Source organism: Tachypleus tridentatus, chromosome 7 (assembly GCF_004210375.1).
Source record: "Tachypleus tridentatus isolate NWPU-2018 chromosome 7, ASM421037v1, whole genome shotgun sequence".
NCBI classification, from domain to species: Eukaryota; Metazoa; Arthropoda; class Merostomata; order Xiphosura; family Limulidae; genus Tachypleus; species Tachypleus tridentatus.
Window position 1 is genome coordinate 101,940,041 of NC_134831.1, and position 7,703 is coordinate 101,947,743.

The following is a 7,703-nucleotide window of genomic DNA, read 5'->3' on the forward strand; positions in this document are numbered from 1 at the left end:
TATCTAAAATTGTAATAGTGTTGATGTATGGTCTTTTTCATACTTAACCATGAGAAGAGCAGGACTATGTGACACGAATATTGTGGCATGGTAGGAATCATCTTCAACTAACTTTTTTTTTCTAACAGAATGGTTGGACAAGTTGGCCTTTGGAATAGATTGCCTTCTGATGTAAATTTAAGTGAATTTAAGAGAATGGGTGAAAAGCATATGAATAATAAGGGCAGCCTCTAAGAATTTTTTTTTTCAAATTTATTTATTAATAGTTTAATTTTATAGAATGGAACAGCCGAGATAGCCCAATAGTTCCCATCTTGTCCCAAAACATTATTTTAATGATGTAACAAATGGTACAAAATTACCAGAGTCAAATTGAAATTAGAATATTAATGTTGATGACAATGACATCTTAGCCTCATTAAAGAAAATAAAGGTGGAGATACTGAAGAAATGAATACATCATGAAAGAGTGCAAAAATAACATGATTTCAGAGATATTTCGAATTAAATGTTTCCAAGTCGAAAATCACATGAAAGTGAATTTCTAATTCTATTGATAAAGGACATACATTAATCATTTAAATATTAAAACAAATATGCTCTACTATTTTATCCAATGATGCCTGCCAGTTATTGCTTAATATAGAAAAATAAATTATAAACGACAGCAAAGAACTTCAAGAAATTATATCTACTAATAAATTAAGAAAAATATAATTCAAAGTACAGTCGAAACTTCCGCTGCATTCCTCCAGAGGGCTATTACACTAGGTAACAAAATTTTTACCTTTTCTTGTTCCTGGGCACAAAATGTTATTTTCCAATTGCTTATGCCTAAAGTAAATGGAAAAGACCTATTTTCTCTTCAAACTTTGTTTTGTGTGACCTGGGAGCGTATGACGAAAACATGATGGGAGACTATATTGGGGGCTGCTATGTGAAAGTGATTTACATTACAGTTGCAAATCTCGAAAACTACTCACTTATAAACATTTTTGTTCAACTTTAGTATAAATACATGTAAATCTTGATTCCTATGTTGTTTTATTCAGACCTTGTGTAAATGAAAATATGCAAATTTGTCCATTTTTACATATAAAATAGTTTAATTTCTAAATTCCATTACCCAGGTCACAAAAGCAAAGTTTGAATGGAATAATGGCCATTTTCTGTACTTTTACAATATAAGCGATTAAGAAATAACACATACTATCCAGGAACAAAATTTGTGTTACATAGTGTTATTATCTTCATCGTACGCTTCACTACAAAATGATGGAGTTTTCCGTTTGGGTAAAACTGATATAGAAACCTAATAAACAATCTGATATTTTAACATTATATAGTATTTTGTAACCGAATTCTGAATACGGAAATCATACTAAAGTACTAATGATAACGATATCACAGTTTTAGTGTAAAATATGAAGTATAGGTAAGATACTGATTGCTGGTGAACTTATCCCTGAAAGAAAACGTTACTCAATATGCCTGTATAATAAGTGTTAAATTAATACTCGTGTGAGTATACATTTTGAATAAGTGATGCCGCACTTCCAAGGTTTATTTTGAATTTCTTGCAAAGCAACTCGATGAATATGTGCGCTACCCGTCCCTAATTTGGCAGTGTAAGACGAGAGATAAGGCAGCTAGTCATCTACCACCCACCGCCAACTCTTGGGCTGCTCTTCTACCAACGAATAATGGGATTGACCGTTACATTATAACGCCCCACGGCTGAAAGGGCAGGCATGGTTGGTGCGACTGGGATTCGAACCCACAACCCTCGGATTACGAGTCGAACGCCTTAACCCACTAGGCCATGAGGCATCAGGGTTTGTTTAATTTTTGGATTTGTTTGTTTGGGAATTTCGCACAAAGCTACTCGAGGGCTATCTGTGCTAGCCGTCCCTAATTTAGCAGTGTAAGACTAGAGGGAAGGCAGCTAGTCATCACCACCCACCGCCAACTCTTGGGCTACTCTTTACCAACGAATAGTGGGATTGACCGTCACATTATACACCCCACGGCTGGGAGGGCGAGCATGTTTAGCGCGACGCGGGCGCGAACCCGCGACCCTCGGATTGCGAGTCGCGCGCCTTACGCGCTAGGCCATGCCGGGCCTTAATTTTGGACTAAATGTGTCCATACTTCGAGAGTTGGGAATTAGAATAATGTATCTAGCGAAATGCATTAAAGTTACTTTTTCTGTATATTTTTCATCTTAATTTATTAATCATCTACTTGCTTTTCTTTATAATACTCAAAACCTGAGGGACCAACTTCACAAAAAAATTTAAAATATCGAACTTCTAGATTTTAGATAAGCCTTAATATACCTATGGTCAATTGTTGAGACATAGAATAGGTGAGGAACGAATTAGATTTGTAGCATTTACTGTTGTACATTTATTTTAGTACCTACGTTCGTGTCTCTATAGTTTTCTTTTTTGCATGTGACGTATATTCTTGACTGTATTGCGCAAGTCTCGCCTGTTTTTAAGTGTAAAAATCAACAATATTTCTTTGACGAAAGCGCGCTAGAACATTGTCGAAATTTATACAAAGTCGCGTAGTTCCTATAAAAGCTCGCTCGCCGAGTAGAACATTTTTGCCAGCTACAATCAGTAAGTTATTGGCCTAGGAAGCTATAATTATGATTAATGCATATTAATCGGAGAACTATAGAATTGGACTAGAAACAACTATATATTTCAAATATTACAAAATGTTCAACTTCAGCGAATTACTTCAGATGTTATTATTTCTATAAGGACATTAAATATCTTCGCTGGAAAGGGTCAGCTTGTACCTGGTGTGAGGCAATCCAAGATGAGACATCGTTAGTTTTGGCAAGGTGTAGCAAAATCAACTTAGAATTAATTTCTTTGTCGTGGACCTGGATCGTCGGTAAACTATTCAGTTCTAGACTGGTTAAAAGACTGTATTGTTTGTAAAACTCTTGTATATAAACCATTATTTGTAATAGCTATTAGTAATAACCGTTAATACCAATTGTATTGGTTTTATGTTTGTACATTAAAATATATTTGTGTTAAAAGGACAATGTGTGTATCAATCTTGTTGGCAATCTTGTAACATACATTGAATACATATTAACTTTTAATTAACTGTTAACTAAATTAACGGTTATTTGAAATAGTGTAACATAATAAATTGGAGACTCATCCGAGATAAGTTATAATACGTAACAAAATCCTAATTTTCATTACAGTTCCTATCTATCAGTTACCCACGAGGAAATGTATACATATTAATCACCCAAAAATTAGCAACACCCGTGCTATGAAGTTTTGTATTTGTTTGTTTGTAATTTCGCGCAAATCTACTCAAGGGCTATCTGCGCTAGCCAGCTCTAAACTAGCAGTGTAGAACTAAAGAAAAGGCAGCTAGTCATCACCAACCACCGCCAACTCTTGGGCTACTCTTTTACCAACGAATAGTGGGAATGATCGTCACTTTATAACGCTCCCACGGTTGATCATGTTTGGTGTGACAGGGATGAGAACCTGTGACTCTCAAATTACGAGTCAGAATGCCTTAATCCACCTAGCCATGCAGGGCCTGCTACGAAGTTAACCGTTTATTGAAGATCAAAGAAACAAGACAACAATGAACTCATTTGTCCTTGTTATTATCAAAGAAATCGACATATAATATTGGATGCCTCGTGATTTTAAACTTTTGTTTTATTATTGTGAGAGCTTCTTTAGGCAACCTTACATCTTTCAGTCCTCGCTGAACACATACCAGTTGTTGAAAACATTTTATTCAAATTCATTTTAAAGTTCTGCGTGAAGGCAAAACACGTATTTTATTTGATTTTAAGTTTAACAAGTATACACATGTGGTCTCTCAACATATATATCTACAAGAATGAAAACAGGAGAAAATGTCGTATAAATACTTATATTTCGCAAATATCATTAGTTTGCCATCGAAAGTGAAATTTTCTCTTTTAATTTCATCCTGAAATTGGGTTTGATACAACTTAAACACGCGTTATTTTATACATTCGTTTTCTAACACTAACTAAAAATACAGGTCTCGGAAATTAGCTTACTGAATATTCACAAAACGGGCACTTTCTGCACATAATTATATAAGGCTTAACAGATAGACAGCCTGAAAATAAAACCTAATTCGTAATTTTATATCAAACATTGGACCTAAACAACTATCTCAATAAATGTATGTTTTTGCATATTTATAATAAAATTAAACTTAACAGCTTTCACTTTTGATATTAAGCTGTATAAAACTCATGGCATGGACCTATGAACATTTTTACGGTTTTGTTAGCCGTATTTTACCACAATTTATATTCAAAAAAGCTTCTTTGAATAAATATTCTTACAAGAACTTAATCAGTGTGGTTTCAATATCACCATAAAACTTTTCTATAGTTTCACTGAATAAAATTTAAAAATATAACATAATGGATACAATTCACTTAACTTTATAAAGAAATGTTAAAAATTTTATAACTTGATATTTCGCAAAAGATGCATGCTATATAAAAGTTAACCTACAGAAAACAGAACAACAAAGATTTATTGAAACAAAATCAGCTGCCATTTCATACAACAAAATATAAAAAAATATTTCTTTACTTGGTTACCATCAGAGCATTATAAAACAGGAATATCAAAACTGTTCATTTAAACTATTCGCTCAGAATCATTACATCATTTTAAAAAGTAAATTATTATTGAAAGAAATAAAATTAATAATAATAATGCATCATAACGGATTTAACAAGATGAACTTCTGGCAAAGAAACATAAAAATACCGAGTTTTGATAACCTGGTATACGTTCGTACAACCCGATTGTTACAATGGAAAAATCAAACGAGTTCAGGAAGCTACATTATTAAAAGGGAAAAAAAAAAACCTTACTTAACAAATAATTATTAAATATAGTGTTACAAATCATTTTTGGTCGTAATTTTCATTTTATTCTTAGAGAAAACAAACGTAATACTACAGGGTGGCCCGTAAGTCCTTACCCATTCATATGTTATATTTAATTACGCATGTATTATAAATTTGTTTCTTTTCAGAGAAATGTGGCAGATTTAAGCCCATGTACACTTGAAAATGTCTCACAGAATATGGCGTCGCATAATATTATGCAGCGAGAATGAAGGACAACACACAGATACACTGGATACATAAGATATATGGATGGGTAGAGACTTACGGGCTACTCTGTATAACATTATAACTTTCTCTTACAGATTAAAAAAAAAGTTGCTGAGCTTTGACATAATATTATAGTTTACTTGGCAAATAATTCATGCAGAAGATACATATTAATATTTGCCGTTAACAGCATACAACAACAAATAACCCAGTTTAATTTAACAAAAATTGTTTAGAAGTTCCATCACTCATAACTATTTCAACCTATTTGCCATTAACAGAACATAACAGCAAAGTACAGTTTAGCAGTTTAATTTATAAACAATGTTTAGACATTCCATCAACCGTAACTGTTCCGTGTCGTTAACAATATTACACATTATATGTTTAATATTACACCTTTACTTTATATACTGAAAAAATAATGTGCTAACTGCAAAACAGAATATATTTACAATAATAATATACCATAATTCAAATGTTCACACACACACACACACACACAGCAACACAATACTCAAGACTTCAATGAAACTAAACCATCAAACATTTTATATCAATCATGTAACAATGAACTATGGACACTTAGTCTTTTGTTTTGGTACAACTGATCATGAATGAAAATTACAAAGAGTGCTATCAAAACAAATGTGTATGTTATCATGGATATTACAGAAGTTTCCTTGGTGTTTTGTTTTCACTTTTAAAAGTTCCAAGCGGTAATAACTAGAAAACCATTACTAGTCCTCACATACAAAACTGAATGTCGGTATAACAAAACAACTCTTTATTTACTGTTAGCCTATGCAACTTTTCTCTCTTTATTTACTACATATTGATATACCTAACCATTAAACAAAAGCTGTCATCAGTTAACACATGCTTTTAGGGTTAAAGAATTTGCAGTATAAAAGTGAGACCTACAGACGATCGAACTCTACTCATCCTGACCTTGGTGGGTCAACGGTAAGTGTATGAACTCACAACGGTAAAATACGGAATAAGATACCCTGGTGAAACATACACTCAGAAATAAATGTATTTAAGCATAATAATTTACAAATATAAAAAAATAGCAAAATGTATATTTGATAAACTATTTTATTTCTTACTATATTTTAATGTAATTAATATAGGTTGAGGAATAATTCGTGAGTGTTTTTAAATAATTTCATTCAAGCATTACATGCAAGACTATACAATACTTCAATGCATGAACACATTTCACCCAAAACATTTATTATGATACTTTATTTCATGTAATACCTAGGTATATAGTATGCATTGTTTTAAACGAAATTGCAAGAAATTAAATGCAAAAGTAGATGGTGTCGAAAATGCTCGATTTTGTCCACTTGACATTCCATTTAATGAGCTGAAAATGAAAGCAAAATTAAAGACATATGAAAATCAAACACACCATCTATTAGAGCAAAAATTATCTACCAAATGACATGAAATATTTTGCGAAAGCGTTTCATTTATGAATATATTTTTTTAACGAAAAAAACGCTCACGATTATTCCTCAATAATATAGGACTGTATTTTTATGTTTGTACGTTTGTTTGTTTTTAATTTCCCGCAAGGTTACACGAGAGCTACCTGCGCTAGCCGTTCCTAATTGCAGCGTAAGACTAGAAGGAAGGCAACTAGTCATCACCACCCACCGTCAACTCTTGGGCTACTCTTTTACCAACGAATAATGCGATCGGTGGGCCCATTACAACCCCCCACAGCTGAAAGGGCGAGACCTTCAGATTACGAGTCGAGCACCTTAACCACCTGGCCATGATGGGATTGTGAGACATTTAGAAAAATGTATCTAATTCATGTTATTTGTATTTCGTTCAAAAGTGATATTTGAACGTTTATTATTATTATAGATTCTCTATAAAACATATCCTGAAAGTGACCTTTGAAGTCAGGAAACCAGTAATAAATAAGAAAGAAAACACGTACGAGTTTAGGGGTGTAGTGTTTTGTATTACACACCTGCAAAACAATAGCACTGGGGATATTTCATCTACTAAACCCCCCAGTGGCACAGCAGCATGTCTGCGGAATTAAAACGCTAGAAACCGGGTTTCGATACCTGTTGTGGGGGAGCACAAATAGCCTTTCTTTTCGTTGCGCTCAACTACAAACCCATCTAACATATGTTATCCATAAAACGCAAATAAATAACAAGATATCTGTCACAGAATATCAGAAACGAGTTAGGTGTTTGCTTTAGGCCACAACGTCCTAACACCTATTACTCCCATTTGTAGGCTTGGTAGGCACCCTACAACGTTTCAAATGTTACGTTTAACATCTTTTTTTTTTTAGGTTGGTACCACATTTTATCGTATACTCAATATTTACCGCTTTGGCAGAAATGTGTACGCAGGTAAAGACAACAATAAAATACTCCAGTTCTATCACTATGATTGAGCAAGATGTTTCAGACAATGGTATAGCTATTTTCTGTACTATAACAGCTTAGTATTTTGTTGACGTAAATTACTGTTTTTGTAAATGAAATACATTTCATAG